Raw genomic sequence first — 16,497 nt, 5'->3', positions numbered from 1 at the left:
AAATAATACATAAATACAACAAAATTTTATTCAGCTGTAAAGAGAAATGAAATAACGGCCTGTGCAGGAAAATGGATGGAATTAAACATCCCATGTTAAGCAAATTAAGCCAAACTCGGACAAATCTCAAATTAGAACCTAGATTTGACTTAGAGTTATAGACACACTTGCACCTTCCCTCTCGGGTGTGTGTGGGGGGGGGGTGTGAGTGGGTGGGTGTGTCTAAATCAGCAGTGGGAGGAGAGGGTAACTGGATCTATGTGACATGAAGGCAGAGAAGGGCTGCTGGGGAGGGAGTCAGAAAAAGTGGGGGAGGAATAGAGGCAGAGAGGGAGGAGGGGTTGAGAAGAGCAATGCATGAATATAGCACAATGAACCTATTACTCTTGGTGCTAACTTGAAACATGACTTATTTTTTAGAAAAGCCTTTCCACAGACCCACAGATCTATGAATGCAGCAGTTCTGTGGGTGAAGGAGGGAAATCTTATTTGTTTGTGCATTGGCAGCAAACAAATACCTGTTGAGTGAGTAAGCAAATCAATCTCCATTTTACAGGTAATAAAACTGAGGCCCAAAGCAGCTGTGTGGTTTGTCTCAGTGAGGGAACCATGGCTGAGATCTGTATTTTCTGAACTCAAGTCTTATGAGGATCCTGTCTAATCTCTCTCTTGAAAAATCTGCTCCACGGGGGATATAGTTACACTTTTCCTGTATGATTTTTCATGAAACGGGGACTCAAGAGTACCGAAGGTCTCTGTAGTTGTCCCTAATCACTGGCATAGCTACAAGTTAAATCATTATTCACTCCCCCTGGAAAAGCCATAAAAAATATCAAATTAGCATTGGCTTCCAAAGTAGCCCAAGGCAGAGTGGAAAATGATAGGGAACAGTAGCCAACTTTCCAATTATCTCATCAAGAAATCAAAGCAGAAGAGCTAATCCATGAGCCACCAATCACAAATGTAAAATAATAACTGCTTGGTGGAGAAAGCAGAAAATAAACATGTGGGAAATCCCCCCAAGCAGCACCTGGTATTAATGTCTCTCCCAGATGGGAGGGCCAGATGGCCCCACAAAGAGCGTTTATTTATTCTCCAGGAGTTTCAGTATTGAAGACAGAAATAAGAAATGGCTTCATTTTGTATGTTAATATGAAGTTTTTGAGATTGTAATAAACTTGCATCATTTCCCCCTTCCCTTTCCTCCCTCCAGGCCTTCCCATATACCCTTCCTTGCTCTCTTTCAAAATCATGGCTGCAGAGGTCTTTATTACCAAACATCCCAGGAGGAATGGATGACAGAGTCAGGGGTGAGGGGAGAATGTGGCTACCATAAATGCAAATGTTTTGGGAGAGGTGTTCACATTGTTTTTCTTTTTGGGAAGAATTCAAGTACTAATGGGTGGTCTCTGCCAGAGGCCAAGGAAATCTTATTAGACATTTCCCAGGACTCCACTCACCAGACTGAAGAAGAATGTAAAATGACAAGATAGCCAACATCTCTAAAACATTGCTGCCACTGCTGCCGCTGCTGCTGCTGATGGTGATGATGGTGATGATGGTGATGATGCTGATGGTGATGATGCTGATGATGCTGATGATGCTGATGCTGTTGTAACTGAACCTGCATCTGTCTTCAGTGCTAGCAAATCCATCCTGTGAAACACCATTTCCTTTTTCTAACTTCTACAAAGCGCTGCTTTATGCTAAGCCCAGACTAGAGCTCATCTCAACCAAGGCGAAGCCCTTCAGTGCACCAGGTGGTCAATGACTAACCACAGACTATCCTGGCAGAAAATAGCTGTGAAAACCAGCTGGGATTCCAGACCTACCAACACCAGGAACACCTTCCCGGACACAGATGAGGCTTGAAGGCTGGACCCCAGGGATGTTCTGATCTGAGGAGGTACTTCCTCTGGAACCATTCCTTTAAAATTTTATTGTCCCAAATCGGGGGAGAATGAAAGACCTGCTGAGGTCAGTGCTAGGTTGTCAAGCCAACCTTTAGTGCTGTTGCTGAGTGTCTTATTCTACCCTGCAACTTTAGGACCTGCAGAGCAAGGGATTCCCTGAGAAACCTTCGGGATCAGCTGACTCCCTTCCTCCTTTCAGGCTGCACAGCAACCCCACCAAGCCACCCCTCACTTTTAATTTTTTTAAGTTAGGAAAACCCAAAATTTATTCAAAGAAAACAATCTTATCAGAGTTTAAAAGAAAACTTCCAGGGCAGGCAAGCTGCAAATCTCAAAATCTCAACATTGCCTGGAGGAGGAGAATGGAGAAGGGGAAAAAAAAAAAAAAACCCAAGTGTGCCTGTTTGAGTTGAGTAGGCATGGAGACCAGCAACATGGTGAGCACACAGACATATGGGAGGGAGGCGAGTTTTAGAGAGAGATTGTAGATGCCCCAAGTACCAGAAAAAGCATACGTAGGCTCCATCCAGCATCTGAAAGAGACAAAAGAGAAGAAAAAGAAATAGTTAATGCCTTTCTGAGTCAAGACTCAGAAACGCCAACAGACACTGAAGAACCTCATGACAGCTAATGGCGACTATCCCATGTCTGTGCTCTTGTCCCAGCATGTTAGCTTTAATGCGTGCTTTCCCAGCAGTAAGTCCCACCCATCTGAGACCTCAGAGTACTGAACATACAATCAGAGAACATAAGGCCAGTAAGTGGACAAGATGGGTGGCAACGTGAAGCATCTGTAGATTGACAAACGGTCTTTGACTAGATGGCCTCTCCAGTGGAAGACACAGAAATTTGCAGCCAGGGGAAAGTTCAAATCCAACTTTCTGCTTCTTGTAGTAAGAAAACAGACCCGGAGACCAAGAGTAACCCACCCAAAAGTGCAGTTACGTATATGTAGAAGGATTTTGACTTTCCACTTCAAATGGCTTAGCTGTCACACTGAACATAAACAGCAGGCTAGTGAGTACAGCAGGTACACCAGCCAGCTGGGTCTCCAAGACCAGGAGACCACAGCAAGTCCTGTTCCTCCAGTATTCCTTGTTCATTTACAGCCTGGGTTTGGATTGCTGAGTCACCAAGATCTCTTTCTGCCTGACATTCTGTAATGGTTCTGGGGTTAGACACTCCAGGAATCGTGCTGTACCAACCCCACCACCACCACCACCACGTTGCAGAAGGGTTTTATACAGTGTCAACAGAAACCAAAGTAATGTACACACATGCCAACTGTTTCTTGTATTATTGTACAAGAAGGAATTTTGAGGATGGGATTGACACCAGACAATGGCTTGCTATTTGTGATGGATGAATTAGTAACACTAACACATCTCAGATTCCCAAAAGGCATGTTGGCACATTGCAGGACCAGAAAACATCTACCCACTCGTCCCTATAGAGGGCATTCCTAACCCCAGGCCATGGCTTTCTCAATGCCAACTACACACTGCTGTAAGGTTGCTATCATGTCTTGTTTACCATGGTGACTGGCAGGTGTATCTTCTTCTTAATGACCAACAAACCGAGCGTCATCTTTGGAAACAGGCTAGCAGAACAGAAATGAGGCTGTGATGTGCGTGAAACACCTCACTTTGGGTTATCTTGTTACTTGGGCACACCTCTTCCTTCCTCCTTATACCCAAAGGGGTGTGAAGGAAGAGCATTTTCCAAACTATTCTCCGTGTGTGTGTGTGTGTGTGTGTGTGTGTGTGTGTGTGTGTGTGTGTGTGTGTACACGCGCATTGTTTCACATATAAACAATGCCCTTGGGTGATGTAGACCATGAGACATGCTGCACCTTTGGAGACTCACATGGACTTCATAAAGACTCAAAAATCCTACAATGAAAACATCTGATTGAGTTTTAACCAAATTTCCCCAACAATTGTTGGCCTCTTCCTCTTCAGATCTGAAAAAAAAAAAAACTGGTGTTCTAGAGCATACAATTTTGCAAGCACTGGATTAGATAACCCTGAAATGCTTTTGTAAACCATTCTCTCTCATCTGGAGGTCATAGAGTCTGTGGACTTTAGAGTTAGATGGACCCAGGTTCAGATCTTCATTTTGCTCTTTAATAGCTGTGTGGCCTTGGGCATGGCCCTTAAAGTTTCTCCCCAGGATTTTATCTATAGGGTGGGCTTTGCGATGCCTACCTGCTGGGAGCTATTGATGGTGCTAAATAAGGTAATAGACTCAAGTATCGGTAACAGTGGTTGGCATGCTCTAGGCCCATAGTAAACTCAGTTCTCTGCTCATTACACACGTTCTTCTACACCCTTCCCTGTCTCTGCTGCTTCAGACATAGCTGTTATCAGGGAAGACCATAGCAGAGAGGTAAGCCAAGGCCAGGCCTTCACATGACCCTTTGATGTTCTTTGGATTTCATGGACCAGGTGCTTGGGAGGGAGATCTGGGTGAAGGGGCCACAGGGTAGGTGGCAGGGAATCCTTCTTTTGTTTATCAACCAAGTGAGTCACTTGTGCTAGGCAACTAGGTACTGTTGGGGATTAAGAGAAGTTGCAAGAATACTTTCCATTTGTTCCAGAATAATGCCCACAACTTACTACTGTGATAGCAAACTGATTCTCAAGGCCCCATGTAAGGCAAAGTTTTGTGTTTGCCCAGGCAAGAACCAAACATTCAGGAGGAGCTGGGTTGGGACTCTGAAAGGGTGAGATTAAGAAGGCTTCGAGCAACTCTGAACAGCCCATAGCCATAGTGGGAGATGCTGGGAAACAAAGCCACTGCCTGACAAACACACATCAAAGCCTCGGTTTGGTGGCATCATGACTGCTGAGGGGACAGACACAAGACGTCTACAAGGGAGGGAAGGACAGATGGAGCTTGGGTCTTGGTGAGTACTGAACAAGGCCCTGCTTTTGTAAGCCTCTTCTTGCACTCACTCCCCATTACAGGGCAAACTGAAATAAAAGAGCACAGTTCTAGAGGACAATAGTTTTGAGTCTTCCTCTGTCTTCGATGCCTTTGTATTCCTGGGAAAGTTCCCCAGTCTCTCAAAGAAACTTAGTTTCATCCTGTGTGTGGTGATAATAATGATCCCCACCTCCGAGAACAGTTGCAAGGACTGGAGGAATCCTCACTGATGGATTCCCAGATCGTGACACCTTGAGCTTTCAGACGGGAATACTCTTCCGTTCCCATTATTTTCATATGCCTTAGCAAATAACTAACAAAACAAACTCTCTTATGTCAATAGTTAGTATGGGTTCCAAGTGGATATTCAAGTTGAAAAAAAAATATTTAAGAGAAACTATTTAACAAATAAGGGCACAGCAGGTGTGCGCATGAGGGAACACTTAGGCAAATGGCCAAAGTCTGGGAAACTCAGAGTTCACAGGAAGGCAAGTGAGGTCTGGCACATGGCAGGAGGTCACATCCCTCCTGTACTTCCACACCCAGGAAAGGGAGAGAAACTGGGGGGAAAACAAAAGTGCTCCCATTTTCAGGGTGCAAGTCCTCACTCTTCTGGCCAAAGCTCTCACGTGTGTATAAATTGTCCCATTGCTTCCATTTGCTCCAACTATAAGTCTTACTTAGGTTCCCACCAGGACATTCTTGCCCCAAGTCCTCTTGCCTTAATAGGGGCATCGTAAACTCTAACAGAGGGTACCAAGTGACACCCTCCACGTCTTCTGGAGAGTTTCAGGTGGTAAACACTCTTCACAGGAAAAGGGAGGGAGAGAAGGAGAAAGCTAGAGAGAACAAGAGAAGGGGAGAAAAGGAGTAAGAGAACAAGACAGAGTAAGGGACAGCAGGTCTCATCACAGTTTGAGATGTCATCTTTATTTGTTCAGATTCTGTCTCTTTCTGTTTCTCTCTGTCTCTGTCCCCTCCTACTTCCTGTGGAGGAATGGATACTAAGAGAAGCGTAGCGATTTCCCCCAGGAAACAGAGCACCTAAACTCCGATGCCTCATTTATTCATCCCATTCTGTTTTCTGTCGCAGCAGGAATTCCTGGCCCTAGAAGGACTGAGTAGGTCATCTTTAAAATAGGTTCATCTGTGAGAATGGAACCAAAGCAAAAGTCATGAGCCAAAGAGCTCTAAAACCCCAGACCCTGTTAGCTGAAGGCCTAGCCCTCACATGGCCCAGAGCAATGAACAGTGGAGCAGAGCCTGCTGCCTGGAGTGGAGCTTTGCTCATGAGCAGAGGGAGAACAGGACAGGACATGACTAAAAGGTACAGCTCTTGCCGTTCCCTCCAAGGGTTAGCAGATTCCCTTAGATCCTTAGATACATGTGTTTTGTTCTCCTCCTCTGTATGGCCTTAGAAGACATTTCAGGTTATTTCCTGGTTTGCTTGTGATGGGAATCCAGTGAGTTTTCCACTTTGACGTTCCCATGGTCACCTCCTCTCATGCTGTGACTTTTGTTCCCAAGGCTTTCTTCTATCCACATTAATTGTTTGAAAAGACAAAGAATGTATGTTAGACACTATGGACCATCAGGTCTGTGACCTATCTCTCAAATACTACCAATAAAACCCTAATTTAGCATTGGACATGCATAGCATGCATGGTAGCAAGCTAACAAGACAACCGTCTTTCCCAGCCCCTCACAGACGAGGGGGAGCAGCAGCCCTCACTGCAGCAGAGCTGTGACTTCAGCAGTGGCCCAGGCATTCTTCCAGGTAGCTCATTACATAACCAGCTGGCAATACTCTTTGCCCTTCTGCTTCCCTGCCAGAAACACAGGGTGTCACCCAGAAGTGTGCTAACCGTGAGCTTGAGGCCAGGTAAAGCCAGATAGAACAGGAAGCAATCCTCATAACCATAACCATGTACCAGCACTGAGTAGCTTGTCTAAAATGTTTCATTTAGAAGAAAGATTAAAAAAAAAAAAAAGCTTACGTGATTAAAACCCATCCTTGGTGACTCTGTGATATGCAGTCAAATGAAATTCCCCCAAGGATTCTAGCATGGTGGTCCATACCTATACTCTCAGCTCTTGGGAATCGGAGGCAAGCAGATCAAAAGTCCACTCTAGCTTGGGCCATATAACGAAACTCTGTGTTAAATAGTGAAGAATTAGCAATATATCTCAGTGGTAGAGTACTTGCCTAGCATGTGCAAAGTCCTGGGCTCAATCGCCAGTAGCACAAAAATGAACAACAAAACCAGCGCTATAATTGTCTTCATTATCAGGTTCCTATATTCTCTCTCCAGAGAAAACTACAGTTCGCATCTTCTTTTATGTCTTTCTGGGTATTAAATTATAGCTGGCAGTGGTGGCGCAGGCCTTTAATCCCAACACTTGGGGGGCAGAAGCAGGCGGATCTCTGTGAGTTGGAGACCAGCCTGGTCTACAAGATCTAGTTCCAGGACAGCCTCCAAAGCCACAGAGAAACCCTGTCTTGAAAAAAAAAAAAAGTTGTATACAAGGATAACTACATCTGTCTATTTTTCAAGGCTTCTATTTAAATGTAGAATCCTAAAACTTAGGAGTGGGGTGGGAATACAAAATACATTCTGATCATCCGGTTCAGAGATTCTCACTGAGAATCAGGAATGTGAAGAGGTGGCCATGTCTACTGACAATCCCTAAGTCTGATGAGACAGGCTGCTGGGGGTTTGTAGATGAGATAATGTAATGGATGAGGCAAAGGTTGACACCTCACAGTTAAAATGAACCCTCATCTCCCAAGATCTCCAGGTGTGTTAGAGACAAACCTTGACTAGACCCCAAATCCCCAGGTAACTAATGCAAAAGGCTCTGTGTTCCCCAAATGTTGGGGACACAAAATCTGAGCCAGAAAGCATACTGGGAAAGTCAAGAAAAGCTGGGTTCTGGGGGCTTGCTGGAAGAAGACAGAAGATTATTTATTCTGAGTTATAATTGACCTAAATTAATAAATCTCTTTCCTCTCTTGGTCCCTCAGCAAAGGCCCCAAGAATATTGCCATACTGTGAGAAGCAAGCCTTCTTTGGATTTTCTAGACTTTTTTTATGTTAGAGAAGTGGACAAAGCTATTTCTCAAACATGTCCTTACTTCCAGCAGTCTAATCTGGTAGACAAGGTTGTAGCCTCACTCACATGTCACATCCTGCCATGAAGATCCATGTTGCGCCAGAACAAGCTTCCGCCCCCTAAATTTTATGACTCCCCTATTTCATGACTTTCTTTCCTGATGCATGAAAGACCTAAATGTGCCTGGGAATCCCCACGTTGCTGCTTAGGAGTAATGAACCTTTAGTGTTGGGTTAATCCGACGAAGACGAAGACTCCCAGTTAAATGCATCCAGTGGACAATAGATTTCCCAACCATAAAATAAAGCACTGTCTGGCAAGTCAGCTCAGTGGCAGAGAACCTGTCTATCGAGGCAAGTACAGTTCCTAGCACCAAATTTACTGCCAAAACTTTAGGGCTAAAAATCTTTAAAGAAATTAATAACAAATATTGTACAAAATAATGGGCCCTGCCATGACATTTGTATCTGCACACAATGTTCTTTGATCATATTCCCTTTTGCCTTCTCTGTCTCCCTCCCACTTCTCTGTCCTTCCTCCCAAATAGCCCCTTCTGTTACCATAAATCTTTCTGCCAAAAGCCACCTGAGCCCCACTGCCACATGTGAGCTTTACACCCGCCGCCCACCTGAGTTAAGGCCCAAATGAATACACAGAAACTTGTATTAGGTTCAAAGCTGCTTGGCCAATGACTAGGATTCCTCATCTGTTAGCTCAGTCTTAATTATCATAAATCTATATATTTTATAAGACTTATCTTATTGGACGCCTCATTGGAGTCCCTCATTGCCAGTGGATCACATTGTGCCACTGGAGCAGGAGCAGAGGGGAAAAGAGGCACACTTCCTGTTTCCTCGCTTAGATATGAGTCTCCTTGCCATGTCACTTCCTGCCTGGATCATCACTTCTCTACTACATTTCCCAGAATCCTCTTTGACTCCTAGTCCTTGCTTGCCATTGGCCAAACTATTTTATTCAACAATCAATAAGATAAACATACATAGACGTACTTCCCCATCACCCTTCTACTTTTATGTAAGTTTTAAAAGTAATCTAGATTCTGCATATGGGAAAAATAAGTTGTATTTGTCTTTTGGACTCTGGTTTATTCCATCCATTCTCTTGCAAATAACATAATCTCATTTTTTATGGCTAACTAAAATGTATACTTATGTATCACCTTTGCTTTAACCATACCTAGAAATAGGCACCGAGGCTGCTTCTGATGTGTGGCTCCTGGGAATAGCACTGAGTGAACCTGAGTTGGCAGGTGTTTTTACTGTGTACCAACTTTGGTTTCTTCAGGTGTGTGCCTCACAGTGGTGTAGCAGAAGAACCAACTTTTATTTAACTCATCTAGTATGTGGTGAGACCAAATGAGAACAGGCATTGTGCCTTTTGTGTTTGATTCATAGTGCCTTATTTCAAAAGCTACTGAAAATGAAGTATTATGCTGTGCCAGGTCTCGAAAGTGGCCAATAGAAGAGCTGGTCACGTGCTGTCGGGCCCCTCCCATATGCCGTTTCACGATGCATTCAGACTTGTCTTCCAACCTTTATGCTAATGAGAATGCTCTTTCCTCCTATCTCTGTTAGCTTGTATCTTTTATGTCACAGTGAAATGTTCTCTTTCCTGTGTATCTACCATATTCAGTAGGCAAACCTTACCGAGCCCCGTTGTACGTTTGCGCTCTGTGCATTCTGCTCACCTCTCCTCTTGTAGGTCACTATTTCAGTAAAGGCGGGACCCTATTTCATTCGTCATTCCTCGGAAAAGGAAGAATAAGACCTCACTGTCCTCTCACGTCCGTAATTTATTTGTATTTCTTGTAGACACTAGAAACATTGTAGACACAGCAAAATAACAGGGAATATAAAATATTTGTATCTTGTTACAGAAATTCCAGACTCTAAAATTTTTTCTATTTCTATTTTTCTATCCATGGTCACACAGACAGTCTTAGTTAAACTCAGTGGCTTATGGAACAAAACCAGAAGACACAATGTGGGGAGGTCCGTGGGAAGGAGGGAAGAATGAAGAGAGAGGGGGGAGGAGGGGGGAGGGAGGAGCCAAGAGAAGGTGGAATGAGACTCATCAGATTGCTTTATCTCCATGCGGAAGCTGTCAAATCATAAATTTAAATAAAAACCCGTCTCCTACCATACTACATAAATGAAGGTGCAGAGGGAGTTTCTGGACTGGAGCAGGAAGTTACTGAATGGGCATAGAAGAAACAGTTCTCACAGTTGGAAGTTCCAGGTGCCCTGGCCTTAGTGTTTGTGGCTGAAGTGAAAGGCGGTCATCAAAGGAATCAGCCCGGCATTCTCTTTGGCTCTGCCCATCAGGTCACCATTCTGTGATCTTAGGCGAATCTTTTATCTGCAGGCTTTTATCAGAAAAGTGAAGTGATGAGCTTGATGGCCTCCGGGCTGTTTTCTTCCTGAAAATTGACATAATCCAGTGAACTGTCCCTTGTCATCATCATTTTATGATGTACTCTTTTGTGTGTGTGTGCAGGGTGGGTGGGGTGTTTTGTCTTGGTTTGTTTTTTGAGACAAGGTTCCACTGTGTAACCCTGGCTAGGTTAGACCAGGTTGGCCTGGAACTCAGAGATCCGCCTACCTCTACCTCACGAGTGCTGGAATTAAAGGCGTGTGTCACCACTGCCCAGCTTTTCCAGTGTGCTCTTAAGATACAACTTAGTCCTCCAGTTGTGGCATCAGCAACCAGGTAGTGGGCCGCAGTTTCTTTTCTGTGTTTGGTTTTCCTGCCCATGCTCACAAACGGCCAACACACAGTTTGGCAGGGAAGCCAGTCTTCAGTGAGCTGAGACCTATACCCTGCTTTCCCCTCTAGGTCTTCTAAGAACTTCAGGTGACCACTGGGACTAAAGGTGGAGCCAAGCCTTTTCAGCCTTCCCCACTGACCCCAAGCACTGTGTGCTCCACACAAAGCCATGCGCAGCCAGTGGAATGTGGACAATTCCTCGATGTTCTGGCATGGACATGATCTCCTTCGTGGTCTGTCTCAAATGCATCCTCATTAATAAGTGGATCTCTCTTGTCTCCATAACCAACTTCTATCACTCATTCTGGAAGTTTCCTACAAGTGACATATGCTTTCTTTTGGTTATTTGTCATCTTCAAATTTTTCTGTTGCTTCTTGCCTGACTTTTCAAGTAAGGATGTTGTTTAGAATTCGTGGTAGCAGCCAAAGAAAAATGCATAGACACGAGAAGGCATTACCAGAGACCTACTCTTCCTACAGGGTTTGTTTAATTGTATGTGTTTGGAAAGAAGTGGAAAATTGGGGTACAAACCTTAAAGTTGACGTTTTGGACTCAGATCCCAAGGATCCCTGCCTTCCTGTTCATCCCTGGATTGTTAACTTTGTCACCAAGATCATTAGCATCAGTCTCTGGGATGGAGGACCAGGTGGGAGCCTTTCTAAGGTCCAGGCCTCACTGAATGGGAGGACCCAGGGCAGGCAGATCCTGGTGAGCCCACATTACCTTATCAAAAATAGTTAGCTTCTGTAAGCCTTTGCTTTCTTAAGCTGTGAAATGGATCCATGTTTCCCAGGGAGCATTGGAAGTTAACAAATATGGAACTATTAGCACAAAAAAATTGACAACAGGAATAGGGGTGTGTGTGTGTGTGTGTGTGTGTGTGTGTGTGTGTGTGTGTGTGTGTGTGTGTATTATCCCTCTCCTGAAGCATCTTGTATGCCGATCCCATTCTCCCAGAAATGGTACTAATAGATTTAAATTATGTATTCTTGGGTACCTGACATGACACAGAGCATCTTCTAAAGGAGGACAACAAGGTATAACTCATCTTATTCCACAGCAGACTTTGAAGGTGAGAATAGCCGAAAGTGAAGGAATTAGTATGAACATATTCTAGAAGGCCTGGCTTCCAAACTATGGAATTTAGACATTAGGCCATGGAGAGACTCAGAAGGGATGTATCTTCAGGGGTTACATGACTCATCAGGAATGAGTGAAGAAGAGTCTGGAATGGGAGAAGAATGTTTTCCCGACATGTGGAGGAATGAAGTTCCTCTTAGACAAAGGAAGAAGCATCCTCATCTCATTGATGTCTTCATGAGCAGTCGAGAAGTGATGGGAAACACTGAGGCCCGAAACAGAAGCTAAGACAGTGGTTCTGAACCTGTGGGTCATGACCCCTTAGTCACCTAAGACCAACTGCAGATCAGATATTTACACCACGATTTATATCAGTAGCAAAATTACAGTTAGGAAGTAGCAACTACAGTAATTTTATTCTTGGGGTCACCACAACATGAGGAACTGTATTAAAGGGTGGCAGCATTAGGAAGGTTGAGAACCACTGCTCTGAGGAGACAAATCTCAGTATAACTCAGGACAAATTTCTGTTCCTTTCAATGCACTTTAACTCCAGGGCAGCGGCAGCAGCAGCTTATCGTACACACTGCGAAGGATCAGGGCTGGTATAGATACCTGCCCTCAGTGAGCCAGCTCCTAAGGGACAGCCCTGGAACCCCTCCAGAGACGTCACATAGACTGCTTGCAGAGATGTGAGGACCAGGACTAGAGTTGTCATGAGATGTACAGCAGGGCAGGGCAGTGTGCTGGGGGACCATCTGGGCCAGACAGCTCCTTTTTGTTGTTGTTTGTCAATGCTCAATCTTACAAGGAAGCATACTAAATAATATTTAAAAACAGTAACAAAAGAAAAGAATCCACATGCTTTAGATTTTTAAGAAAGAAGACAGGTTTATGCTGTGTAATGACCTGATCTCCACAGACCTTATACAAATCTCATCTCAATTTAGTTGGTTAGGCAACTTAAATAAAGGTTAAATCCAGTGGCTTCATGTGATATCTATTACCATTGTTCAAATGGGCACTATTTGACCACAACTTGGACCATGAAGTGTTAGCAGGACAACTTTAATCTGTGTCTGTTTCAGCTTCCAACACGGGATTCCGATCAATAAGTTGGGGCCCCAAGCTTCTTCAGGAAAACAGTTTTTATTTGTGCTAGCAGATTCATCCAAACTTCTGTTTCAAAGAACCAAGCCCCAAAGGCTCACTAGACGGAGCCTTTTGGATTTTGCGTCTTTGTCTCCCATACATGGTAATGTATGACTTCACTGGCTATTTTAAACCACAGGGTGGGATTCTAATCCGGAGGGAGAGGGAGGAAGAGGCTGAGGGAGAGAGGTGGTGGAGGGTCACATTCACTAGAGATCACAGATCTGCTTGGGCAGTCACTTGCTGTTTTGCTTTTCCTTGATTTTCAGGACCCCCCACCATAGTGACATGGTGGCAGAACAGGTGCAGACCCTGGTGATAGCCACAGCAGCCATAGGGGAAGTCACTCGTCCTGACGTTCTCACTCTGTTCTTACCTCATCACAGGAAGGGAAACTAATCACCCCACATCATCCCCAAGACTTGTGAACGACTGCTCTTTCTGTACTGAGTACTCACAGATGTGGAAACAGACCCACAGGGAACTCACGGGGCTATCGGCAATAGAGGCACCATCAGTCCCAGCACCAAGTCCCATCAGGGAAGTAGCCAAACTCTGTGTGAAATAATTAAAAAATTATTTTTCACTTTCTTAATTTCTTTTCAAAAATTTTATAAATGTATATTGTATTTATATCATTCCTCCCCTTCCTCTCCTCCTATGCCCCCACCTTGTGCTCCCTTTCAAATTCTTGTATTTACACACACACACACACACACACACACACACACACACATACACACACACACACACACAGAGAGAGAGAGAGAGAGAGACAGAGACAGAGACAGAGACAGAGACAGAGACAGAGACAGAGACAGAACTAAATAAACTCAGCAAGTTGAATTTATATATTTATTCAGTGTGTGTGTGTGTGTGTGTGTGTGTGTGTGTGTGTGTGTGCATGTGTATGTGTATGTGTATGTGTATGTTTAGGTTTGACCACCTGTATTGGATAATCAATTAGGAGACACATCCCTGGGGAAAACTCATCCTCCCTCTCATCAGTCATAAATTGCCTGTAGCTCTTCTAGGGGTAAACCCGTGAAAGCTCCTCCATCCATGTCAGCATGTTGACTGATGCTGTCGTGGTTCAGGTCTTGTTTGGGCAGCTATATTACTGAGATTTCATGGGTGCAGCTCCCTATCTGATAGAGAAGATACACAGCCCGTGTCCAGGTCTTCTGACTGTTCAAGTCTTGCTGTCCACTGTGTTATCCCCTGAGACTTAGATGTGGGGTTTGTGTTGAAGATGTATCTGGGCTGGACAACTTCTCAGAGCCTGTGCTTTGTGTGTTGTGAAATCTTCAGCACCCTAAATCCCTTAATTAGAGGGAGAAAAAAGGCAAATGATCAATGAGCCTGTCTTTAAAAGCCTTCATTTGCGTGCTCCATCTAACCTGGTGTCTGAGCTGCCGAGTGTGGGCAAGCAGGAATTTCATCCTGTGTATAGCTGGCTGACTCACAGGATGAGTTGAATTGAATTGAAAATCATTTAGCTGAAATTGTGACACAGCTAGCAATTATAGTTTGCCTGCAGGTTGGGGCTGTGGCAGTGGCCATGATGCAATCTCCCAGCAGCTACCAGTAGGTTCAGGCAGACTCCCTGCTGCAGCCTGCTGCCGGTGAGTTGACCTGCTGCTGGCCAGCCTAGGTGGACAACAGCAAAGTGAACAAGGGAAACTGGTCCAAACAATGTCTCGGGGAAGATTCCTAGAAGTGACTAAATGGTGGTTCTGGGTTTCACTGCAGCTTGACAGGATGTGTGGTCAGGCTGCAAGGCCATACAGCAGGAAAGCTCTGGAGCCTGGATTTACTTGGTCTCCAAGTCCAGTGTCTGTATTCATTTACCACACTGCAGTAAAGACTGGTCCAAGGGAAGACCTCATGGCCAGACATCAGAATAGACACTTGTGGGCTCCCTTACAAAACTTGTGGAAAACGGAACTGTGCAATTCTTTAAGGATAATAATAATTCTAATAATATCACCACTGGCTTCTTGCACTGGGCTGTGCCAGAGGACATGCTAATTAAGCTCTTTATGGCTCCTTTAATTCTCCCAACAATTCTGCCTCAGTTTTACAGACAAGGAAATGGAAGCTCTGAATGGTGAAGTGACTTGACAAAACTAGAATATGGACCCAGGTCTGCATGACCTCAGGCTCTTCCCCAAGGGCAATGCCACCTGTTTGTCATCTCCGCGGATTCCTTTGACCTATTATTCAAAGGAATACCTGGAGTCCAGTTCCTCCTAGTTCTCACGGTCAACAAAAATCCTAGTACTAATAAGTAAACTCTTCTTTGAATGCACCACACTCAAGAGTGCATAGAGTGATTTACATCTGTTCATCATATTTGAACACACAGCAACTTTCGGGACTCCTGGTAGGATGGATCCTGAGTAAGCAAGGCCTGCCCCAGAGTCACAGCTGGTGCCACAGCAGGGGCCAAGACCACCTTCAAACCTCCACATGGGGTTCAAGGCTCTTTGCCAAATAGCTCTGAAACCTCTGCTCTCTTCTTGGCCGTCTACCAGGAATAGGTGCCAAGCTACCTCTCCAAAAACCATCAGAACCCTAAAAAGGCCAAGCAAGCTCTCTCATCATCTAGGCAGTGACCTCAGAGGCTGATCAAACCAAATCTGGAGTCACTTAAATGTGGGTCTCAGTCCTACAGTTAGATCCTTGGAACTCACATGAAAGGCTGGACATGGAGACACATAGCAGCAATCCCAGGGAGATGGGAGGCAGAGGCCAGAGAACTGCCCCAAAACCTGGAGGGCCAGATAGCCTGGAGTGGCAGCAAGGCAGAAGGGGAGAGCAGGTGCCCAAGTTGTTTTCTGGTCTCCTCATGTGCATGAACATACATGCATGCACACATGTGCATGGCACATTCACTAATCAAAATATATTTTTATTGAAACTGGTATGTGCTCTCACCATGTGTCAAGTACTCATCTAGGTTTTGAGGAGAAGATTAATAATATACAGCCTGTTCCTCCAGTCTAAGGGTGGAGCCATATTAAGAAGATAGTTAAAGGACAGGGCATGTGTAACTGCCGTATCTTAAACCCTCGATACTTTCTTCTTCCTTCCCTTCTTTCTTCCTCCTTCCTTCCTTCCTCCCTTCCTTCCTCTCTTTCTTCCTTCCTTTCTTTCTTTCTTCCTTTCTTTCTTTCATTGCTAGGAATTGAACCCAGGCTCTTTGCGCTGACAGCCACAATGAGCTTTGCTCCTCCCATACACCTTTCCCCAAGCTAGTCTATTACTTATGATCCTCCTGCCTCAGCTTCTCGAGAACTGTGATTACAGCTGTGCCCCAACACAGCCAGCTACGTCTGGAGGTGGTTTCGAGCCATTTGATGTGGGTGATGGGAACAAAACTCTGGTCTTCTGGAAGAACAGCAAAAGCTCTTAACCACTAAGCCATCCCTCCAGCGCTTAATCTCTGTTTTAAAATTGATGTATGAGCTGGGGCCCAAAAGCAGACCAATGACTCCTCCTACAGTCCTAGAGAGTGCA

At 44.7% G+C, this 16,497-nt stretch overlaps 2 long non-coding RNA genes across 2 annotated transcripts; one reads left to right on the top strand and one right to left on the bottom strand.

The window, feature by feature from the left end:
* Positions 1-5,749: 5,749 nt before the first annotated feature.
* LOC113836396 lies at positions 5,750-8,577 on the bottom strand. Its single transcript, XR_003486528.2, has 2 exons — positions 6,839-8,577; positions 5,750-6,376 (listed from the first exon to the last, which is right to left on the bottom strand). It is a non-coding gene; the product is annotated as an uncharacterized LOC113836396 (long non-coding RNA).
* A 332-nt stretch (positions 8,578-8,909) lies between these two features.
* Positions 8,910-13,570, top strand: LOC103163437. The gene is made up of 4 exons (XR_003486527.2): positions 8,910-8,990; positions 10,812-10,975; positions 12,912-13,078; positions 13,362-13,570. It is a non-coding gene; the product is annotated as an uncharacterized LOC103163437 (long non-coding RNA).
* Positions 13,571-16,497: the final 2,927 nt, after the last annotated feature.

This window comes from Cricetulus griseus, chromosome 6, assembly GCF_003668045.3.
Source record: "Cricetulus griseus strain 17A/GY chromosome 6, alternate assembly CriGri-PICRH-1.0, whole genome shotgun sequence".
Classification (NCBI taxonomy): domain Eukaryota; kingdom Metazoa; phylum Chordata; class Mammalia; order Rodentia; family Cricetidae; genus Cricetulus; species Cricetulus griseus.
The sequence above is the reverse complement of the archived record's forward strand: the minus strand, read 5'-3'. Positions and strand labels throughout refer to the sequence as shown.